Below are 24699 nucleotides of genomic sequence, written 5' to 3'. Positions count from 1 at the left end.
AGATGCAGCAGAAGGTGGAGATTTTACTCCTCTAGCGTTTCCAGCGATGTTTCAAAGGGATCAGCATGGGGACATGCAAGCAGGGTACAGTCCAATTAGCTGGAAGTTGTTATCTCAGCTTAGGAGTACGGTATCGGAATCTGGTTTGCATGGAGAGCCAACTAAGCAGATGTTGAATTATGTGTTTGGAAGTACGGTATTAGTTCCGGAGGACCTTAAGGTGATCATGAGGATGATTATGACGCAGTCGCAGCTGTTGTTGTGGCAGGCGCACTGGCAGCGGTTTTGCGAGGCATCGGTGCAGCAAAGAAGGGGGCCCAATGACCCGTTGAACGGCGTTACAGTAGAGCAGTTGATGGGTACAGGACCGTTCCTGGAAGTACGGGCCCAATTACAGATGGGGCCGGAAAGGTGTATTGAGGCAATGCGAACGGCGAGGCTAGCGGTGGAACAGGTTAAGACGGCACAGCCAGCGCCTTCCTATATGTCTATAAAGCAAGGTAGAGAGGAGCCTTTCGCACAATTTATAGATAGAGTTACCGCGGCCATAGAGCAGTCGGATGTGCCTGAGTGGATGAGAGCAGCGTTATTGAGGCAGTGTGCAGTTCAGAATGCGAATCAAGCGACTCGGTCTATTCTAATAACGTTGCCAGCAGACGCTACGATTGAGTTGATGTTAGATCGAATGAGCAGGGTTCCGGTAGGGCCTCAGGCTATGTTGGTGGAAGCTATGGATAGGTTAGGGAAAGACCTCCTGCAGGCCCAGCAACAAGCTCTAGCAGCCCAGTCGCAGTTTCAAGAACAAGCCTTTGCTGCGTTAGCTCCGCTCCGTGCTGGTGCTGTGGAAGCTGGAAGCCGGCCTCGCAGTACTGAGGGGAGAAGAAGTAATAAGTGCTTCAGATGCGGACGAGAGGGTCATATCCGTCGAGACTGCAGAGTGACTCGAGTGTGGTGCGAGAACTGCAGATCGACCAACCACAGCTCAGAAGCATGTTACTCGGGAAACGGGAGAATGAGCGCGTCGAGCCGCCGCGCCCCGATAAAAATGGCAGCTCCTGCAGTCGCGACATCGGAGCGACAAACAGCGAGTCAGGAGGAACCAGTACCAGCGCCACGCAACCTGCAGGCGTCCTCCAGCCAGCCACAAGAGGGAGCCTCGGGTTGGACTTGGCAACCGCAGTAGAAATAACTTTAATGGACTCCAAACCGCGCCGTGTAGCTACAACAGTAAGAGCGCCCTTAGTGATCAACGGTCAACCACAGGGTGCATTACTGATAGGGCGGTCTTCAAGCAGCATGAAGGGACTGACAATTATTCCAGGACTTATCGATGCAGACTATACGGGTGTCATACAGATCATGATTCAGACATTGTTTCCACCTATCCATATTCCTCGAGGCAGCAGAATTGCGCAATTGATACCGCTAATGCAGTTGACAAGAGACATGAAAACAGCGTCTCGGAAGGAGCGAGGTGATCAGGGTTTTGGATCTACAGGACCTGCAGCATTGCTGACAATGCCCATGAATCGATGACCGAATACAACCGTGCGACTGGAATGTCGGGGCCAATTTTTATTACTGTCTATGTTGTTGGACACTGGGGCAGATTTAACCATCGTGGATGCAAAAGCCTCTTCGGAGTGAGTCGCCCCTTGAGAAGGCCCAGACGGTGTTTACTGATGCAGGCAAGAAATCTAGAAGGGCTGCCATTACTTGGAACGTCAACGGTGAGTGGCACCACCACTTGCTGGAGGCAATTCCAGAGGATTCGCTGCAGACCCTTGAACTTGCTGCCGTGGTATGGGCTATGGGGACTTGGAAGGATGAGGCTGTTAATGTGGTGACTGATTCTCTGTATGTGGCAGGCGTTTTGCAGAGAATTGAAGATGCGCAGATGAAAGATGTTAAGCAACCGCGCTTGGGGGAATTATTTAGACAGCTGCGTAGCTCAAGGACATGGGTGTGAAGAGTTTGATGGTATGTGTTGCTTTAATATCTCTGATCACAGCAAGTCCATTCAGTCACAACTAAAGCAGTTGCGGGATCACGTGGAGAAGTTACAAGTAAAGGACGATCCTTTTAGAGCATGGTGGGCTTCGCTAAGATTTCCAAGCTGGTTGCTGAGCTTTTTAAGGCCAATGTTGGTCGGTTTTATCTTTATCGTTATTATATTAAGTATTAGAATCTGTTGTTTATCTTGTATCCACAATATGTGTGTCAAAGTTATCGAATCTGTTTTTCGTAAAGATGTATTATTAGCCCAAAAAGAAAAAGGGGGAATTGTTGGGGAATGGCTACGGGAAAAGGGGCATGGGTCCAGTGATCTGCTGTATCAGGAAAGCTTGTTCTAGTCAGCATGAGTAGGCCTTGGTAGGCCTCGGTGAGCAAGAGTCAGAAACTGCTGATGGAAAAGTACTGACCGAGGGTAATCTGGGTTATTTACAGGCAAAGAGGAGTTTCAGTAAACGACCTTGAGGGACTAGCTCTGGGAAGAAGAGGAGCTTGCATACCAGAGAAACCGCAAGGGGGGTTGGGCTACTTAGGTATTCTCTCCAATTATTGAATGACTAGTAGGCATAATTATCTAAGGGACTATATAAGTGTGTGCAACTTATTAATAAACTGAAGTATGCTTTATCACTCATACTGAGTCGGCTGCATTTCTTCCTCCGCCTTCTCAGGTCTGAATCCCTGGTGGGGTTCTTCCCCGCACCCCTTGGCATTTTGGTTGCCTTAATTTTGCGCCTCGAGATCAAGGTAAACGAACCATCACGAGTCCATCACCGAATGGACCGTGACAGTAAGGGAAGAGCACAGAAAGGGCCATTGGGGAGCAGAAGCACTATATAAACATTTGATCAGAAAAGAATAGCGAGAAATTTGTATACTACCATAAGACGGGGGACACAGCAATGCGATCTTTGCCTGCAGACTAATCCTAAGAAGACAGCCGAGCCAGAAATGGGTCAAATTGGGAAAGGAAATGCACCTGGGCAACAATGACAAAGAGATTTTTCAGAACTCCCAGGAAAACTGGGGTACCAATATTTATTGGTACTATCTGATACCTTTTCAGGTTGGCCAGAAGCATTCTCCACGAGAACAGAAAAAGTGCAGGAGGTGACTAGAACACTAGTACAAGAAATAATACCAGGGTTTGGAGTTCTGGCTGTTATCTCCTCTCATAGAGGGCCATCTTTTATTTCAAAAGTTATACGGCAAGTCAGTCAGCACTTGGGAATAGGCTGGCAACTATATAGCCCGTAGGGGACCTCTGCTATGGGGTATAAAACTGAACAAAATCGGGAAATGTGTTTGGACTCGGAGTAGGGGTTTGGATGGGCCAGTACGTAACATCCAACCGGGAGATTATGTGCATGTGAAGTCTCTTGCAGAAAAGACTTTGGAAGCACAATAGGAAGGTCCATTTCAAGTCGTCCCGACATCCTTCACTGCTAAAGAACAGAACGCCCGGATCCATCATTCCCGAGTGAAGAAAGCCTGCAAAGCACCATGAAAGGTAACCCAGGTGCAACCTGGAAACCACACAGGTCTCCTGGCTCCCCTCCTTGACTTCCTATGTGTCGGGATGCTCTGATCTTGAGCTTGGTAGAAGCACTACCTGAGTGTTAACCAACTGTCTTGGGCCCCTTTATCTTCAAGCAGCCTTGCCCACGGGATTTCCCCCAGCAATTGTTTGAAAAGGCCAAAGTTGGCCCTGCTGAAGTCCAGAGTTGCAATTCTGCTTGCTATTCGTCTCCCGCCACATGAGATTCTGAACTCCACCATCTCATGGTCGCTGCAACCAAGGCAGCCCTCCACCTTTACTGCTTCAACCAGACCCTCCTTGTTAGTGAGGACGAGATCCAGCAGCGCACCTCTCCTAGTCCGCTCCTCCACCATTTGCATCAGAAAGTTATCATCAATGCACTGGAGGAGCCCCCTAGACTGTGGCCGGCTTGCTGAGTAGTCCTTCCAGCAAATATCAGGGTAGTTAAAATCCCCTATAACAACGAGAGCCTGTGACTGTGAGGCCGCTCTCAGCTGCCCGTAGAAGGCCTCATCAACTTCCTCACCTTAATCTGGTGGCCTAAACCTTTCTGAAATTCTATCAAAGAGATGAGATGATGTCCGCCTTGACATGTTTTGGTCCTTCTGGACCTTCTGGGTGACCTTTTGGTCCTTTTGGTCCTTCTGGTCGACCGGCCCGGGTGGCACTTATGACATTGGCACGAAGAAACCCAAAAGAAAAGACAAATGCTACAACTGCAGTGAGCGGGCTCACCACGCCGAAGAATGCAAGCTCCCATGGCAGCCTCAAACATGCCATTTCTGCCGGAGCACCAGCCATGTGCTCGCCGGCTGCCCCAAAAGAGCTCAGCAGCGCAGCAGACAAACACCGGGAGGCTGACTTTTGCATTAGACATTTGTTTGTTGTGATAGTAACTCAAATGTTTCGTTGAACATTAAAAATCTGTTTGTCCTTTGAAGGACAGCGATGGGTTTTCTCAGGTAGAAGTAGCCTTCTTAGCTGTGCTCAGAGAAAACATAGATAAAGAATCATCACATTAGTACAAGAATTTACTAACCTCTTCGAAAAAGGGGGATCGATAGAGGGGATTAACTAACTAACACTTCAAGAACTAACACTTGGAGAACTAGAGCTAACCCTTAACCCACATCACAATTGCCTAGCCTTGCTCAGCTTTGTGTAACTTCTTGTATGAGAAACGGGAGCTCGCTGACGACTTGACAGGCCTTGCAAAGATAAAAAAACCCTAGCTGCATCCTTGGGTCAACTAGATAAGAGAAACTTGGGCCCAGGACAGGAGATCTGCCAGTTCTAACCAACTCATCAGTTTGAGTCCCAGCCAACTCAGCACACCAGGCCAGAGGTAAAAGTGTACAGCGAAGAAGACCCCGGTTCACCATCACTGCGCAGGCGCAACCAGGAGGGGCCGGAGGTGGAGGCTGTGGAAATGATTTCCCGGAAGTCATTGTAATAAGAACCGCCTTCTGGGGGACAGGTTATGGATATGCATAGGTGTTCCTAGAACTTTCGTGGATATGTAACACTTTACAGCATTTCACCAAGCTCACAGCTACTGGAAATTTACACAAGTCTTAGGTGGAATGATTTAGCCGTGTTTCCAGCACTTTCAATAAACACACCTTCTTTACCATCTCAAGGTTGTGAAGTCATTTCCACGCCTCAGTTCAGTGCTTTTTAGAGAGCTAGAAGAAAATATGCACCAAAAATGAGGGAAAAAAAAGTCTGAAAGCTGAAGAAAAAACAGCACTTCTTTAGAATCACATTGGAAGCCACTCTGACCCACACTGCTAATGACTAAGGCACAACCAACCTAGAAGTTTCTTGCAAGTATCGTACCAACACACCCAGAGCATCTCCATTTCTTTTTCCTCATTTTAAACTGGCAGATGTTGATTTGTCCACAAGAAAATCCCCAACGTAAGCAAGACTCACTGCTCAGCACACCAGTCCTGCACTGACCTTGCCAGCAACAGGCATCCTGTTGAAGGTGTTCCATAATACGATTCCTGCCACAGCTTGATCCCTGAGGTAGAAAATGACACCATTGCTGTTCTCTTCTCTTCTCTTCTCTTTGGGACTCGAGGCACTGGGGGAAAACTTGGAGAAATGTCAGCTTCTGGTGCTTCTGCTTCTGTTTCAGTCTCTTGATGGAAGAGATCTTGTCCCTAAAGCAAAGAGATGTCAAACATCCAGTGCAGAAAAGCAGCAGCAGCTCTTTGCCTGTGATGTTGAGAGCGGAGTCAAGAGCAGGGCCCTGTAAGAGACTGAGGCGTTTTTCTCTGAGTTGCGTGCGGCAAAAGTAACTTTCAAGAAGACGAGAATGAAACGATCCTAACATGAAGCACAGCGCTGACCATTCCTGACTTCCAGCGGCAAAAGCAAAAGGCAGAACACTCTCCTTCTTTAAGGCAGCATACACAAAATAAAGATGCTTAGAACCACACCAACTCTTGTGTGCAAAACCTGGTCATTTGATTGCTATGGAGGAAATTCAGCCTCCCTGGGAAAAGAAGTTTGAATTTGGGGAAATGACTTACCCGAGGTCTTCTTGGAGGAACGTTATGTTTTCATCACATTTTACTATCAAAAGCAGCCTTTAAAGCTGGGTGTAGAAAAGAAGCAAACCGATGGATGTCTCCTGGAGCTCTTCAGTGCCATCGGACCAACTCTCTGGCCACTACACAGCGAGACACAAAAACCTTCGTGCACGGAGACAGCTCCCGAGCATGACTGTAGCCCTCCCTGATTGCTCCGTTGCATTTTTCAGCATGTCTTTTGCTGTTCATTTAGCAAGAACTCCTCCCGTTGGCAAATTACTCTTGGCAAACTACTGTCAACAAGGTGTCCTGGTTTTCTTAAAAAACATGTTTCTCTTTCAGTGAATTTTTCTGTCGGCTAAAGTCTTCGTACAAACTGTGCTTTCCTGAAAGCTAGCTACATGTTTTGGTAGCCATAGCGATGGTATGCAAGATCATTGATAATGATGCATCTCGGGAGATGTGCAAGCAGGAGCTGAACTGCAACTGACCGACCAAGTATTGCATCCCATTCACGTGATACTTCATATAAAAGTGGGAGATCACGAGGATCTCGTCCCTTTTCCTTATGGCCCACATTGGGAGAGGACCTTGCGAGCTGTCCCTGCAAACCAAGGCCTAGTGACAGACTGAACCCAGTTGCGGCTGGCTGCAGAGTGCTGTCCAGGACTTCGGGTGCCGGCCCTGCATCTGCCGGAGCAGTTGCCGGGACTTTGAAGATCGGTTTGGTCTATTTGGTATTCTTTTCTCTATTTTTATTAGTAGCATTAGTAAAACATCTTTCATTTTTCCAACTCTCTTCTCTCTGACCTTCTTTCCCTCCCAATCGCCTGTCAATAGTGGGAAGCGGGGAGAGGGAGGGGCTGAAGGGGCAAGCGGGGAGAGAGAGGGTTGACAATACATCTGTCAGGGTTTTATTGTCACCTCGCAATCAAACCTCAACACAAGGCCAATGGGTTCGGAGCCTACGTTAAGAGCCAGATTGCTCCTAGGAAGGAAGTGTCGATTTCACAGAGAACATGTGCAGCAGATTAAAGAGAAGAACACATTGCTGTGCCGTCACCTTGAACTGGGCACCTGTTGCATTGGAAGTGGGGGGCTTATAGGAGTCAACGCAGCTGTGATTTGGGGCCCAGCAAATACCGTGTGTCAAAAGTGTTCCCAATCCAGCTGAGGAAACAGATGCTTCCCACAAAACGATTTGGGTATCTCGAGATGTACATGACTACCTTTCCGGCCAGCACCCCAACTGACTTGTTGTGGCACAGCCCCGCAGCAGCAGAACGTGTTGCCGGTCGCCTCACACGTGATGAGCGCAGCTTGGACAGCTGTGGTAAGTTACTGGCTTTATTCCGTGTCAATTTTACTCCTTTTGCTTTTCATGAAGTGAGGCTGTTTCATGCCCATTTCGTCATGAAGTTCGACTTGCCCTCAAAGTGCTGGCATCACCTTATCCCGGAGAAGGACCGCACTGTGAGCAGGAGGAATACCCCAGTCCAAGCCGGGTAAAGAAGGGCTCCGCTCCGGGGACGTGGCGGTGCCGTGCTCCGTCCTGAGCCCCCGGCCGATGGCGATTTGACTCCGCCCTTCCCCAGCTGAAATTCCCCGCAGGGCAACTCGGCAGCTGGATGCAGAGAAGAGACATGCTGCTGCTGCCCGGTGCTGCCCTAGTGACTGCAATTAGCTCTGGCTCTGTGCAGTGCGCCGGGGTGCTGGGGAAGAGGAGGATGCTGCGAAGGCTGCTGCCCAGGCCATGCAGCAGCCACAGACAGCCGTGGCTGGTCTGCAATGGGCCACACAGGCTCTTGGCTAACTGGGTTTATACCTGAGCCTCCCTCTATTTTTAGGCCCCAGAAACCCGGGGCGGAGGAACTCGCGTCTGAGATGAAGCTCTGCGTGGGTGGATTTCTTCTGAAGAGCAGCACTGTTTGTGGCCCTTGTCCCCGGTGTCTCAGGCCTGAACCTGCTCTCGTGATGCTGGAAGCCTTGTGCATCAGAGCCTTGCGCAGAGATGGATGAGGGCTCAGATTTCCAGCAAGGGAGCGAGAAGCCGGCTCTTCCTGACTTGGGAGAACCTTGGCGGAAGCGAGGGACCCCATCCCGGCACCACGTGTATGTGCGCAGGGTCTCGTCTGTATCAGCTCATGTAGGTGCTCCGAAACACCCCCGCAGTGGGGAGGTTCCTTGTGAAACCAAGGTGATGCCGTATGGTGCAGGGATTAGGTCAACCAGGCCAAGTTGGCAATAGATGTGCAATGTTCCAAGTCCTTGACTTGAACTGGAGACAGGCGGGTGGGAAGGGAGCTTGAAGGGGGATGCAGCCAGACTGCCGGCTTGTGGCAGCACCAGCCCAGGGCTTCCCGCAACCAATGCCGGGACACCCCGAGGACAGAGATTGCCTGCACCCGTCTTTGTCCCGAGGTGGACCAGGAACTGATGAGCACGGGGGGAAAAGTGTCATTTTTTATTGGCTTTATTACTTTGTAAAAAGCATCCAAGGCCGAGCAGAGGCTGGCAGCACCATGTCCTCAGGGCAGGTGAACGCCGCGGTCGCCGTCCACGCACCCATCCCTCGTGTGCCACCCTGAGCCGCTCCCTCTGGACGCTGCGCAGGCTCAGGACCAGCCGCATCTCCAGGGAGCCGCGCGGCGCTGGCAGCCGGGCTCTACTCCTCTTGCTGTCCCGCTATGCAGCTACAGCGGAAAGCCCTGCGCAGAGCCCGGAGCGCCCTCCTGAAGCGGGAAGGCCGTCGAGCCGGGGCGTGCGGGCGGGTGGTGATGCCTGTGGGGGTAGGAGAGCTGTAGGCGAGGGGCAGGGCGGGCGACCGACAGACCCCGCCTGCCCCTGCCACCGAGGGCTTCCCTCAGGGAGGGGTGGCTGGGGAGTGGCCCCCTGTGCACGCAGTGCCACAGGCCTGGCCCGGGTGCCGCTGGCTGGGACAGCCGGGACAGCCCAGCCCTCACTGGGATGGTGCTCAACTTGGGGACGTACCTTGCTCATCCTCGGGCGCGTCCCTGCAGCTGGAGCACGACTGTGTGTCACCAGTGTGCTGGGAGGCCACCTGCATGGAGACAGCAAGAGCACAGGGGATGGAGGGGATGTGGGTGCCATGGCACGGGGAGCACCGGGCATCTCCCTGCCGCACACAGCCCAGGCACCGCGCCGGCCTCCGGCGACTCGGGATGCCCGCTGCCGGCAGTGCACCACCAGCTCACCTGCTGCTGAGGATCCGGAGCCACAGGAGAAGCCGCTGCATGTCCTTCGTCGTCCGCTGCTGGGGCAAGGTGGAGTGTGCCAGCGTCTGCCGGAGGCTCTTGAGGCAACCAAGAAGCCACTTCCTCCTCGTTTGCTGCCGGGCAGACGATGGCTGTGCTGGGCTCTCCTTGATGGCCTCCAGACATTGGAGAAACCGTGTTTTCTCCTTCGGTGGGTTCAGCTGGGACGAGAAGGGCTGTGCTGGCCTCTCCCTCAGGCTCTCCTGCCAAGGGAGACTCGGTGGCGTCAAGTCCTGTGGCTGTTGGTGCTGCCATTGCCACATCCAAGCGCTGGGCCAGCTCCTGCTGTTCCACCGCTTGCTGGCCAGGTCCCGGGATCACAGCCAGAGCCCTCTGCGCGGCCTCGCTGACGAGGTACTCCACAGTGTCCCACACAGCCACATCGTCCTCTGTGGGGCTGTGCTGGGCAGGTGCTGGGCTCTCTGCCTCTGCTGCCGCCTCAGTGTCACTGCAGCTGGGCAAGCCAGAGCCCTCCTGGGGTTCTGCAGGGGCATCCTGGAGGTGCTCCTGGACCAAGGGGTTGACCCAGATGCTGTGGATGCTGTAGTCTTCACCCTGGCACCCCTCTTTGCTGTTCTCCTCTTCCAATTCCGCACGTTGGGCCAGCTCCTGCTGTTCCCCAGGCTGCTCGCCAGGTCCCTGGATCACAGCCACAGCCCTGCGCACGGCCTCACTGACGATGCGCTGGGCTGCGTCCCACAGAGCCGCGTCGTCGGCTGTGGGGCCCTGTGGGGCAGGTGCCGGGCACTCTGCCTCTAGTGCTGCCGCTGTGTTGGTGCTGCGGTGCCAGCCAGATCCCTCCTGGGGACCTTCATGGTGGTCCTGGAAGCGCTCCTGGACCGAGGGGTTGACCCAGGAAGTGTGCGTGGTCTGCTGGCCCAGGCTGTGGCTGACCTGTGGGCAGGAGGAGGAGGAGGACACATGGGATGGAGGCGGCATCCCCAGCCTCGCGCCTGCTGCGTGCGGCCCCGTCCCACCACCGGCCTCTCCCTCCTGCCCCGTCCCTCACCTGTGGCCTATTGAGCAAGGCCGGCAGCCGGAAGGGCTGGGAGTGGGCGTTGGCCTCCTTGTCCATGGGCATCTTGAGCCTCGTCTGTCGCAGAGCTGACACGGGCACCCAGGGGAGATGCTGCCTCCTAAGAAGCTGCTGCCTCCTAAGAAGCTGCTGCCTCCTAAGAAGCCGCTGCCTCCTGAGAAGCCGCTGCTTCTGAACAGCTGCTGCCTCCTGAGAAGCCGCTGCCTCCTGAGAAGCTGCTGCTTTCTGAGAAGTTACTGCTTCTTGAGAAGCTGCTGCCTCTTGAGAAGCTGCTGCCTCCTGAAAAGCTGCTGCTTCCTGAGAAGCCGCTGCCTCCTGAGAAGATGCTGCCTCCTGAGAAGCCGCTGCCTCCTGAGAAGCTGCTGCCTCCTGAGAAGCTGCTCTCCTGGGAGTGAGCACCCCAGGGCTCTTGCTCCTTATATACCCCCACGGTCACTGCGCGCACCCCCATGTCACAATGGCCTCTGGCTAAGACGAGGCGCCCGCATCACAGAGCCCGGGCGGTCGCCACGGAGACACCCACCTGCGGGCCCGGCTGGGACTGGCTGTGCCCGGTGTGGGGCAGCCCCTGCTTGAAGGAGGAGGGAGCAGAGATTGGCAAGGGAAGCTGTCCCCAGCACACAGGACCCCATCCCCCAGCGCTTTACTCAGAGATGCTGCTCGCTGCTCCACTACACCTGCAAGAATCCGCATTCAGTGCTTGCTTGTAGGACAAGCCAAGGGCCACTCTACAGCCTCACCACACTGATTCTTTGTTTTCAACATGATCGTCATTACTTTTCTGAAGGACAATAAAGAAGCTACACGAGCCTTTGAAGAACTTGCTAAGGCTTTCGTGTCAGTCCCTCCTTTAGGACTCCCAGATGTGAGTAAACCATTTCTTTTTGCTTACAGTGCTAGAAGCAAAAGGGGGACATTGGCTTTCCCCACCAAGGCTTCTGAAATATCAGGCTATACAGAATGATGTAGAAATCATCGTCATTAACATTGTCAACCCAGCTTTTTTCCTTAGGGGAAACATTGGAGAATCAGTTCATCATGATTGCCGGGAGACCATCGAAGCAACATACTCCAGTCGAGCAGATCAGGCAATGTAGGCCCACTGATGATTGGGGTGGGTGCCCTGGTGACAGAAGATACAGAGAAGGCAGAATTACTGAATGCCTTCTTTGTCTCTGTCTACTCTGCCGGAGGCTGTCCTGAGGAGCCCCGTACCCTTGAGGCCCCAGAGGAAGGCAGGGCAATGGAGGAGTTTGCCTCAGTTGATGAGGACTGGGTTAGGGACCAGTTAAGCAATCTGGACATCCATAAATCCATGGGTCCAGATGGGATGCAGCCGCGGGTGCTGAGGGAGGTGGCTGAAGTCATTGCTGCACCGCTCTCCATCATCTTTGCCAAGTCTTGGGAAACGGGAGAGGTGCCTGAGGACTGGAGGAAAGCAAATGTCACTCCGGTCTTCAAAAAGGGCAAGAAGGAGGACCCGGGCAACTCTAGACCGGTCAGCCTCAGCTCCATCCCTGGGAAAGTGATGGAACACCTTATCCTTGGTGCCATCTTAAGACATATCAAGGATAAGAGGGTCATCAGGGACAGTCAACATGGCTTCACCAAGGGGAGGTCGTGTTTGACCAACCTCATAGCCTTTTAGGAAGACGTAACAAGGTGGATTGACGATGGCAGAGCAGTGGATGTGGTCTACCTTGACTTCAGCAAAGCATTTGACACAGTCTCCCACAGCATCCTCACGGCAAAACTGAGGAAGTGTGGACTGGATGATCGGGTGGTGAGGTGGACTGCAAACTGGCTGAAGGAGAGAAGCCAGAGAGTCATGATCAATGAGGCAGAGTCTGGTTGGAGGCCTGTATCTAGTGGAGTGCCTCAAGGGTCAGTTCTGGGACCAATACTATTCAATATATTCATCAATGACTTGGATGAGGGAACTGAGTGTATTATCAGCAAGTTTGCTGATGACACCAAGCTGGGAGGAGTGGCTGACACGCCAGAGGGCTGTGCTGCCATCCAGCGAGATCTGGACAGGCTAGAGAGTTGGGCGGGGAAAAATTTAATGAAATATAACAAGGGAAAATGTAGAGTCTTGCATCTGGGCAGGAACAACCCCAGGTTCCAGTACAGGTTGGGGAATGACCTACAAGAGAGCAGCGTAGGGGAAAGGGACCTGGGGGTCCTGGTGGACAGCAGGATGACCACGAGCCAGCACTGGGCCCTTGTGGCCAAGAAGGCCAATGGCATCCTGGGGTGTATTAGAAGGGAGGTGGTTAGTAGGTCGAGAGAGGTTCTCCTTCCCCTCTACTCTACCCTGGTGAGACCTCATCTGGAATATTGTGTCCAGTTCTGGCCCCCTCAGTTCAAGAAGGATAGGGAACTGCTGGAGAGAGTCCAGCGCAGGGCCACAAAGATGATTAAGGGAGTGGAGCATCTCCCTTATGAGGAAAGGCTGAGGGAGCTGGGTCTCTTTAGCTTGGAGAAGAGGAGACTGAGGGGTGACCTCATCAATGTTTAGAAATATATAAAGGGTGGGTGTCACGAGGATGGAGCCAGGCTCTTCTCGGTGACAACCAACAGTAAGACAAGGGGTAATGGGTTCAAGCTGGAACACAAGAGGTTCCACTGAAATTTGAGAAGAAACTTCTTCTCAGTGAGGGTGACGGAACATTGGAACAGGCTGCCCAGGGAGGTTGTGGATTCTCCTTCTCTGGAGACATTCAAAACCCGCCTGGACGCCTTCCTGTGTAACCTCACCGAGGTGTTCCTGCCCTGGCAGGCGGATTGGACTAGATGATCTTTCGAGGTCCCTTCCAATCCCTAACATTCTGTGTGATTCTGTGGAAGATCTAAAGGACAGTCCTATGGAAAACACTGAGAACTGCTTGATGGACGCAAGCAGCTGTATCCTGAACGCTGAAAGGCATGCTGCTTCTGCTATAGCCATGAAGTGATGGAATCTGGACTTCCACCTCGAAGTACTTCTGCACAAAAGGCAGAAATAATCGCCCTTATTCGTGCTCTGCAACTAGCTCAAGGTAAAATGGTGAACATCTATACTGACTCGAGGTATGCTTTCGTGGTCGTGCATGCGCACGGAGCAATTTGGAAAGAAAGAGGCCTCTAGAACTCTCAAGGCAAACATATCAAACATGCAAATGAGATACTGAAGTTATCGGAAGCAGTTCAACTTCCTAAGAAGGTGGCAATCATGCATATCAAGGCACACCAGAAAGTGAGCTCGCAATTGGAAAAAGGGAACGAGCTGGCAGACAGAGAGGCAAAACCGGCAGCTAACCAAAAAGTAAGAATAGAAAGTGCCCTAGTCCCCAACGGGCAGGTCTCTTTGGACGGTAAGCCAACTTCTTCTAGATTTCGAGGGATCATATAATTAGAAAGGCTGGGCTCACAGCCCACAGGGAAAACTTCTTGTTACCTCCTCTTTAGTTTGGCCTTTAGTAAGTGGGAGAGTTGGTCCGAAGAACAGTTTCTGCCTGAACATGGCCATCAGGGACTTGGAGAACAGAATGGACTGAGAGAAAGAACTGGACAATGATTTGGAGAGAGGCCTGAAGCAAGGAATTGTGTTGTGCAGGTCTCTCCGACCTGGGGGCTACAGGTGCTGTATGGACTCTGCCTGCTTCCTGAGCCAAACTTGCCCCCAGCACCTGAGACGAATTGCGTTACAAAGGCCTCTCCGACCCGAGGACAAGAACTGCTGTCCAGAAGATGGATTTTCGCCTGGTGTTTGAGCCAGACTTGCCCCCCACCTCCTCCCTGTAACAAAGGCCAACGAAGAAGAGCATGCGCAGAGGCCCGCCAAGGGTCTTGAGGTCACCCAACGGACCGGTAAGAGACCCCTGAACCGAGGCGACGCAGGCACAGACGGGCCCTGGCAAGCAAAGCGGGGACTCTTTGGGCCTGCGCAGTTAAGCCTGGATTGCGCAATAAAGGCAGAGATTGGCCTCGACCTATGGGAGTGAAGCAGGGGTGAAGAAGCATAAAAGACAATTCCTGATGGGACATCATGGAGATCTCCCCACCGGAGGATCCTGAATCATGACGGAGGACCGGCAGGACTCTCGTCACGGGACTGGAGACCAGAGGGACGCCTTTGGAGCTCGTTCGGTGGTAAACCCAGCCTCATTTTCTGCCTTTTCTTTTTACCTTTCCCTTTTCCTCTACTCTCTTTCTATCGTGTGCCGCTTTACGGGCAAATTAATAAAGCAACACTGCTTGATTGAATTATAACCCCTTGGCATTTTGGTTGCCTTAATTTTGCGCCTCGAGATCAAGGTAAACGAACCATCACAAGTCCATCACCGAATGGACCGTGACATTAAATTGGCGTCACGGACAGGATTTTGAGAGAGAGAGAGGTGCATGTAGTGTCTGGTCTGTATCAGGGGAAGGACGTTTCGGTTCAGCCTCACCTGGCGCTGCACTGTTATCAGCCTACGCTGTTATCAGTGACAGTTGTTCAGAAAGCAAGGGGAGCGATTCAGATTTCCCGCACACCACACACGCCTTGGCGTAAAGCACTCCGAACTCGAGTTGAGGGCTCTGTCTCTTGAAATCAGACCAAAAGATCTCAAAGCGCAAAAGGGGTGCTGTTCTCATGGCGATGAGAATTGTCTGCTCGGGATAGTGAAGGGGCAAATTTGTGGTTTTTGTGTACCTAAGTTGAGCCTTCCCGTAGCAGATTTTGGCCTCTTCAACCGCTCAGGAAAGAGAAGGGTGACGCAGCAGTTGCTGTAGCTTTGTGTAACTAAGTCGTGCCTTCCTGTAGTGGGTGTGTTCCCTTCCTAATAAGAATGACTGAAAGGGCTGATAGTCAAGATTCTTGGTTAGTAAAAGATTGGGACTCGCTCTACACACTTTTAGCAAAGTATGGAGCTCGACCCTCTGTACCCGGAGAAGACTGGGCTCGTGATAATTGGGGCTAATTTACAGAGTGGAGTGGACCAAGTGATTTCTTTACAGACCAAGTCTAAGTTCAGATCAGAAAGGAATAAAGCTGTGGACATGGGGAGAAGTGGCACAAGAACTGGTTGATTATAACAGGAAATATGGTCCTGTAAAAATCCTAGAAGAAAAGTCAAGAGGAATCTGTGAGATTGAAGTTAAAAATCCACCCCTCTCTACCCATATTCCTGTTGCCACTTCAAGAAAGGAGCACCCGTACATTAAAACGGGAAAGGGAGAACAGCCAAAGGACCAAATTTCAGAGGACTGGGAAGGCTTGTTAGAACGGTTGCATGTAAAACGCAAACACACCACAGCTAAAGATTTGTATCGTGAAGCTCTGGCCCGAGGCTGGCCCGTCACCAGAGAAACGTGTAAAACCTGCATATTAGCCTGCGAGCAATGTCGGAGATGGCTTGAAAGGCACCCTTTAGAAGACTACCCTCTACATTTAAGGGAGGGTAAAGGTTTGTGGGATGCCTGGCAGGTAGATTATCTTGGCCCCTTTAAGAAATCGGGGGGTAAACCTTTTGTGCTGGTGGGGGTGGAAATAACATCAGGATTAGTCCAAGCTGAAGCTTTTGGCAGGGCTACAGGTGAAAACACTGTGAAACCATTGCGAGAATGGTTTGGAACTTTTCCAAACCTACAAGCTGCACGCGCTGGATAATTACATCATTTTAATTATTCTTGCCTCAAGGAGGCGAGCTCTGTTTGTTTTCTGTTTTGCAGGAGAACTCCGAGGGACACAGAGAATAACGCGAATCATTCATGAATCAAATCTGAAGGCCTAAATTTTAAAATGACCAATAGTATAATTGAGCTGCGGAAGCGAATTCCTAATAAAAAACGAACACAGAGAGACCTAACTGGCGTGTTGGGGTCAGGATTGGGAGTTTTAAACGGTATTGGTTCAGAAATATTAATGAATAAATTGGCCACTACAACTAGCGATTTGGCGAAATTGCAACTGCCCTTGCGTTCTTCCCTGTTGGCTTTGGGAACTAACCAATGGCTGTTATCGAAAGTGTTACCAAAGTGGGAAAAAATTAATGTGAAAGACCATGAAACGATAAGAGATGCACTTGGTGTGGTCCAAAATAACCTTTCTTTAGCTCTCAGGTGTATTCAGGCACAGCTGTGGATGCAATCAGTGGCCTCCTCGATCATAAGAGAAGGCGAAGAAGGCACTTTTCCCACCGAAATTCGGAAAATTGTTTGGGACAGCGCCACTGAATTTGAGAGAGAACTCCAATCCTGGTGGACCTTGGAAAACTTTACCTATGACCCCATCACAAACACGGCCACAACCTTTGTGTTAACTATACACAATGCTACAATAGACATAATTTACCCCATTATTGCATTAGGTTTGAACCACAACGGAACTATACTCTCTCCTTTCGAGCATAGAGTATGGGCCCGAAAAGTGGACGAAAAGTGGCAAACTGTAAATTTAGAATCTTGTATTGTGCGAGAGCAGCAAGGATTCATCTGTGAAAGTAATACAATCAGTGCTCAAGACATTTGTCTAGACACTGAGCAAAATGTTTGTCGTTTTGAAGTTCGCCCTAATAATCAAGAAACGGTATTAGTGTATATTGGCAAAGGTTGTGTGTGCTTGAGGACTATTTGTGATTCTATATTAGTAGATATGGTGGTGGTAAATATTAGAAACCATTCAAATGTTTGTATCTGTAATTTTGTTAAAATTACTGGATGTGATTTTTCTTACCTAGCACCAGTCATATCTCATCAACTTATACAATCTAATTACACACTGATTCATGAATTATTGCCTACACCTCTTGGGATGAATCTCACATTGGTAAAGCAATTGTTGCAACACCAGGACTTGATTGAAATCTTAGAAGAAGTTGGAGTAAAGGGACAGAAAACCTAGATAACTCTTCCTGAAGAAATTCACCGTGTGTTGAGAAGAATTGAAAAGGACGCAGAACATAAGCGGTGAGACACGCTCTTCCGGTGGTCACCTACTGCTACAGGCATCCTGAACAAGTTGTGTCATCCCATTGTTGTTCTCTTGGTATTAGTTTTGATAGGTTTTGTTCTGTCCGCGGTATTGTTCGTTTTAAATTGGAAAATGGTAAAGCGTTTGACACATTTGACATCTGTGCTTAATGCACACAATTTGTTTAACGTGCCCTCCAATGTAGACATTCCCAAAACCATTGATATCAAGCGGAACGCGTGGATATAAACCATTTCTTTCTTTTCCTTTTCTTTTTCTCTCTCTTATCCTTTCTGTCTCTCTTTGAGGACTGTGTTACTGCCACAAGCTCCTGATAGCAATGCTCAGCCACGGGGTGGTGTGAGAGTCGGTCCGAAGAACAGTTTCTGCCTGAACATGGCCATCAGGGACCTGGAGAACAGAATGGACTGAGAGAAAGAACTGGACAATGATTTGGAGAGAGGCCTGAAGCAAGGAACTGTGTTGTGCAGGTCTCTCCGACCTGGGGGCTACAGGTGCTGTAGGGACTCTACCTGCTTCCTGAGCCAAACTTGCCCCCAGCACCTGAGATGAATTGCATTACAAAGGCCTCTCAGACCCGAGGACAAGAACTGCTGTCCAGAAGATGGATTTTCGCCTGGTGTTTGAGCCAGACTTGCCCCCCACCTCCTCCCTGTAACAAAGGCCAACGAAGAAGAGCATGCGCAGAGGCCCGCCAAGGGTCTTGAGGTCACCCAACGGACCGGTAAGAGACCCCTGAACCGAGGCGACGCAGGCGCAGACGGGCCATGGCAAGCGAAGCGGGGACTCTTTGGGCCTGCGCAGTTAAGCCTGGATTGTGCAATAAAGGCAGAGATTGGCCTCGACCTATGGGAGTGACGGGGGTGAAGAAGCATAAAAGACAACTCCTGACGGGACATCATGGAGATCTCCCCACCGGAGGACCCTGAATCATGTCGGAGGACCGGCAGGACTCTCGTCACGGGATCGGAGACCAGAGGGACGCCTTTGGAGCTCGTTCGGTGGTAAACCCAGCCTCATTTTCCGCCTTTTCTTTTTACCTTTCCCTTTTCCTCTACTCTCTTTCTATCGCGTGCCGCTTTACGGGCAAATTAATAAAGCAACACTGCTTGATTGAATTATAACCCCTTTGTTGGGGAATGGCTACGGGAAAAGGGGCATGGGTCCAGTGATCTGCTGTATCAGGAAAGCTTGTTCTAGTCAGCATGAGTAGGCCTTGGTAGGCCTCGGTGAGCAAGAGTCAGAAACTGCTGATGGAAAAGTACTGACCGAGGGTAATCTGGGTTATTTACAGGCAAAGAGGAGTTTCAGTAAACGACCTTGAGGGACTAGCTCTGGGAAGAAGAGGAGCTTGCATACCAGAGAAACCGCAAGGGGGGTTGGGCTACTTAGGTATTCTCTCCAATTATTGAATGACTAGTAGGCATAATTATCTAAGGGACTATATAAGTGTGTGCAACTTATTAATAAACTGAAGTATGCTTTATCACTCATACTGAGTCGGCTGCATTTCTTCCTCCGCCTTCTCAGGTCTGAATCCCTGGTGGGGTTCTTCCCCGCATATTGGCGCCCGAACAAGGGACCTGTGTGGCGGATAGGGAAAGGAACGGCGCCGGGAGCAGCGACCGGCGGGCAAGAGTGATCGAACACTGTGCTGCGGTGTATCGTCTCCGACGCCTGAACCGAGTGAAGTTCGCCGTTACTGGGCTACAGGAGGGCTGCAAGGAGGTCTTTAAAGCGCAGGAGGAGGTACCGTGCTCGGCTATAAATAACGGTAGCATGGATTTAGAAGTAGCCCTAGATTTATTGCAAAGCTTTTTAGAAAAGCGGGGGGTGGATCATAGTTGCGTTAAACAGCTAGCTGGTCTAGTAGCAACAGGGAAAGCTAAGGGGTGTTTTCAGGATTCGGAGTCGTTATTTGAAGAAGCGGAGTGGAGAAAATTAGGAGATGTGTTGTGGGATATGGTGATAGATGAGGACAAAACAGCGAAGAAGTTAATGAAACCGTGGCGTGAGGTTATAAATAATATTAAGAGGCATAAGGTCGAGAAAAATTTGGCGGCGGTTGCGTCTCAGAAGTTAGGTCGGATGGAGCCGTCTGCTCCGCCACTAGATGCTGGAATATCGTCCTTTTCGGAGGGGTCTGCACCACCACCGCAGACGAATGACTTGTTGTTTAGTAATTGTCGGGTTCCTAATCCACCTTGCTGACAAACAGTTAAGGTTGCAGAAAAAGGGAGGTCAGAGCGACAAGCGGAAACAAGAGAGCAGGGAGATAGTCGTAGGGTGGACGAATCAAGGGAGCCAGAGAAAAAGGTAGAAACGGGTAAATCAAACCGGGGTAGTTGTCCTGCGTTGCTTAATTGGAGAAGGATCATGGAAGATGCAGCAGAAGGTGGAGATTTTACTCCTCTAGCGTTTCCAGCGATGTTTCAAAGGGATCAGCATGGGGACATGCAAGCAGGGTACAGTCCAATTAGCTGGAAGTTGTTATCTCAGCTTAGGAGTACGGTATCGGAATCTGGTTTGCATGGAGAGCCAACTAAGCAGATGTTGAATTATGTGTTTGGAAGTACGGTATTAGTTCCGGAGGACCTTAAGGTGATCATGAGGATGATTATGACGCAGTCGCAGCTGTTGTTGTGGCAGGCGCACTGGCAGCGGTTTTGCGAGGCATCGGTGCAGCAAAGAAGGGGGCCCAATGACCCGTTGAACGGCGTTACAGTAGAGCAGTTGATGGGTACAGGACCGTTCCTGGAAGTACGGGCCCAATTACAGATGGGGCCGGAAAGGTGTATTGAGGCAATGCGAACGGCAAGGCTAGCGGTGGAACAGGTTAAGACGGCACAGCCAGCGCCTTCCTATATGTCTATAAAGCAAGGTAGAGAGGAGCCTTTCGCACAATTTATAGATAGAGTTACCGCGGCCATAGAGCAGTCGGATGTGCCTGAGTGGATGAGAGCAGCGTTATTGAGGCAGTGTGCAGTTCAGAATGCGAATCAAGCGACTCGGTCTATTCTAATAACGTTGCCAGCAGACGCTACGATTGAGTTGATGTTAGATCGAATGAGCAGGGTTCCGGTAGGGCCTCAGGCTATGTTGGTGGAAGCTATGGATAGGTTAGGGAAAGACCTCCTGCAGGCCCAGCAACAAGCTCTAGCAGCCCAGTCGCAGTTTCAAGAACAAGCCTTTGCTGCGTTAGCTCCGCTCCGTGCTGGTGCTGTGGAAGCTGGAAGCCGGCCTCGCAGTACTGAGGGGAGAAGAAGTAATAAGTGCTTCAGATGCGGACGAGAGGGTCATATCCGTCGAGACTGCAGAGTGACTCGAGTGTGGTGCGAGAACTGCAGATCGACCAACCACAGCTCAGAAGCATGTTACTCGGGAAACGGGAGAATGAGCGCGTCGAGCCGCCGCGCCCCGATAAAAATGGCAGCTCCTGCAGTCGCGACATCGGAGCGACAAACAGCGAGTCAGGAGGAACCAGTACCAGCGCCACGCAACCTGCAGGCGTCCTCCAGCCAGCCACAAGAGGGAGCCTCGGGTTGGACTTGGCAACCGCAGTAGAAATAACTTTAATGGACTCCAAACCGCGCCGTGTAGCTACAACAGTAAGAGCGCCCTTAGTGATCAACGGTCAACCACAGGGTGCATTACTGATAGGGCGGTCTTCAAGCAGCATGAAGGGACTGACAATTATTCCAGGACTTATCGATGCAGACTATACGGGTGTCATACAGATCATGATTCAGACATTGTTTCCACCTATCCATATTCCTCGAGGCAGCAGAATTGCGCAATTGATACCGCTAATGCAGTTGACAAGAGACATGAAAACAGCGTCTCGGAAGGAGCGAGGTGATCAGGGTTTTGGATCTACAGGACCTGCAGCATTGCTGACAATGCCCATGAATCGATGACCGAATACAACCGTGCGACTGGAATGTCGGGGCCAATTTTTATTACTGTCTATGTTGTTGGACACTGGGGCAGATTTAACCATCGTGGATGCAAAAGCCTCTTCGGAGTGAGTCGCCCCTTGAGAAGGCCCAGACGGTGTTTACTGATGCAGGCAAGAAATCTAGAAGGGCTGCCATTACTTGGAACGTCAACGGTGAGTGGCACCACCACTTGCTGGAGGCAATTCCAGAGGATTCGCTGCAGACCCTTGAACTTGCTGCCGTGGTATGGGCTATGGGGACTTGGAAGGATGAGGCTGTTAATGTGGTGACTGATTCTCTGTATGTGGCAGGCGTTTTGCAGAGAATTGAAGATGCGCAGATGAAAGATGTTAAGCAACCGCGCTTGGGGGAATTATTTAGACAGCTGCGTAGCTCAAGGACATGGGTGTGAAGAGTTTGATGGTATGTGTTGCTTTAATATCTCTGATCACAGCAAGTCCATTCAGTCACAACTAAAGCAGTTGCGGGATCACGTGGAGAAGTTACAAGTAAAGGACGATCCTTTTAGAGCATGGTGGGCTTCGCTAAGATTTCCAAGCTGGTTGCTGAGCTTTTTAAGGCCAATGTTGGTCGGTTTTATCTTTATCGTTATTATATTAAGTATTAGAATCTGTTGTTTATCTTGTATCCACAATATGTGTGTCAAAGTTATCGAATCTGTTTTTCGTAAAGATGTATTATTAGCCCAAAAAGAAAAAGGGGGAATTGTTGGGGAATGGCTACGGGAAAAGGGGCATGGGTCCAGTGATCTGCTGTATCAGGAAAGCTTGTTCTAGTCAGCATGAGTAGGCCTTGGTAGGCCTCGGTGAGCAAGAGTCAGAAACTGCTGATGGAAAAGTACTGACCGAGGGTAATCTGGGTTATTTACAGGCAAAGAGGAGTTTCAGTAAACGACCTTGAGGGACTAGCTCTGGGAAGAAGAGGAGCTTGCATACCAGAGAAACCGCAAGGGGGGTTGGGCTACTTAGGTATTCTCTCCAATTATTGAATGACTAGTAGGCATAATTATCTAAGGGACTATATAAGTGTGTGCAACTTATTAATAAACTGAAGTATGCTTTATCACTCATACTGAGTCGGCTGCATTTCTTCCTCCGCCTTCTCAGGTCTGAATCCCTGGTGGGGTTCTTCCCCGCACCCCTTGGCATTTTGGTTGCCTTAATTTTGCGCCTCGAGATCAAGGTAAACGAACCATCACGAGTCCATCACCGAATGGACCGTGACAGTAAGGGAAGAGCACAGAAAGGGCCATTGGGGAGCAGAAGCACTATATAAACATTTGATCAGAAAAGAATAGCGAGAAATTTGTATACTACCATAAGACGGGGGACACAGCAATGCGATCTTTGCCTGCAGACTAATCCTAAGAAGACAGCCGAGCCAGAAATGGGTCAAATTGGGAAAGGAAATGCACCTGGGCAACAATGACAAAGAGATTTTTCAGAACTCCCAGGAAAACTGGGGTACCAATATTTATTGGTACTATCTGATACCTTTTCAGGTTGGCCAGAAGCATTCTCCACGAGAACAGAAAAAGTGCAGGAGGTGACTAGAACACTAGTACAAGAAATAATACCAGGGTTTGGAGTTCTGGCTGTTATCTCCTCTCATAGAGGGCCATCTTTTATTTCAAAAGTTATACGGCAAGTCAGTCAGCACTTGGGAATAGGCTGGCAACTATATAGCCCGTAGGGGACCTCTGCTATGGGGTATAAAACTGAACAAAATCGGGAAATGTGTTTGGACTCGGAGTAGGGGTTTGGATGGGCCAGTACGTAACATCCAACCGGGAGATTATGTGCATGTGAAGTCTCTTGCAGAAAAGACTTTGGAAGCACAATAGGAAGGTCCATTTCAAGTCGTCCCGACATCCTTCACTGCTAAAGAACAGAACGCCCGGATCCATCATTCCCGAGTGAAGAAAGCCTGCAAAGCACCATGAAAGGTAACCCAGGTGCAACCTGGAAACCACACAGGTCTCCTGGCTCCCCTCCTTGACTTCCTATGTGTCGGGATGCTCTGATCTTGAGCTTGGTAGAAGCACTACCTGAGTGTTAACCAACTGTCTTGGGCCCCTTTATCTTCAAGCAGCCTTGCCCACGGGATTTCCCCCAGCAATTGTTTGAAAAGGCCAAAGTTGGCCCTGCTGAAGTCCAGAGTTGCAATTCTGCTTGCTATTCGTCTCCCGCCACATGAGATTCTGAACTCCACCATCTCATGGTCGCTGCAACCAAGGCAGCCCTCCACCTTTACTGCTTCAACCAGACCCTCCTTGTTAGTGAGGACGAGATCCAGCAGCGCACCTCTCCTAGTCCGCTCCTCCACCATTTGCATCAGAAAGTTATCATCAATGCACTGGAGGAGCCCCCTAGACTGTGGCCGGCTTGCTGAGTAGTCCTTCCAGCAAATATCAGGGTAGTTAAAATCCCCTATAACAACGAGAGCCTGTGACTGTGAGGCCGCTCTCAGCTGCCCGTAGAAGGCCTCATCAACTTCCTCACCTTAATCTGGTGGCCTAAACCTTTCTGAAATTCTATCAAAGAGATGAGATGATGTCCGCCTTGACATGTTTTGGTCCTTCTGGACCTTCTGGGTGACCTTTTGGTCCTTTTGGTCCTTCTGGTCGACCGGCCCGGGTGGCACTTATGACATTGGCACGAAGAAACCCAAAAGAAAAGACAAATGCTACAACTGCAGTGAGCGGGCTCACCACGCCGAAGAATGCAAGCTCCCATGGCAGCCTCAAACATGCCATTTCTGCCGGAGCACCAGCCATGTGCTCGCCGGCTGCCCCAAAAGAGCTCAGCAGCGCAGCAGACAAACACCGGGAGGCTGACTTTTGCATTAGACATTTGTTTGTTGTGATAGTAACTCAAATGTTTCGTTGAACATTAAAAATCTGTTTGTCCTTTGAAGGACAGCGATGGGTTTTCTCAGGTAGAAGTAGCCTTCTTAGCTGTGCTCAGAGAAAACATAGATAAAGAATCATCACATTAGTACAAGAATTTACTAACCTCTTCGAAAAAGGGGGATCGATAGAGGGGATTAACTAACTAACACTTCAAGAACTAACACTTGGAGAACTAGAGCTAACCCTTAACCCACATCACAATTGCCTAGCCTTGCTCAGCTTTGTGTAACTTCTTGTATGAGAAACGGGAGCTCGCTGACGACTTGACAGGCCTTGCAAAGATAAAAAAACCCTAGCTGCATCCTTGGGTCAACTAGATAAGAGAAACTTGGGCCCAGGACAGGAGATCTGCCAGTTCTAACCAACTCATCAGTTTGAGTCCCAGCCAACTCAGCACACCAGGCCAGAGGTAAAAGTGTACAGCGAAGAAGACCCCGGTTCACCATCACTGCGCAGGCGCAACC

The sequence above is a fragment of the Caloenas nicobarica genome, chromosome 6, assembly GCF_036013445.1.
Source record: "Caloenas nicobarica isolate bCalNic1 chromosome 6, bCalNic1.hap1, whole genome shotgun sequence".
Lineage (NCBI taxonomy): Eukaryota > Metazoa > Chordata > Aves > Columbiformes > Columbidae > Caloenas > Caloenas nicobarica.
The sequence above is the reverse complement of the archived record's forward strand: the minus strand, read 5'-3'. Positions refer to the sequence as shown.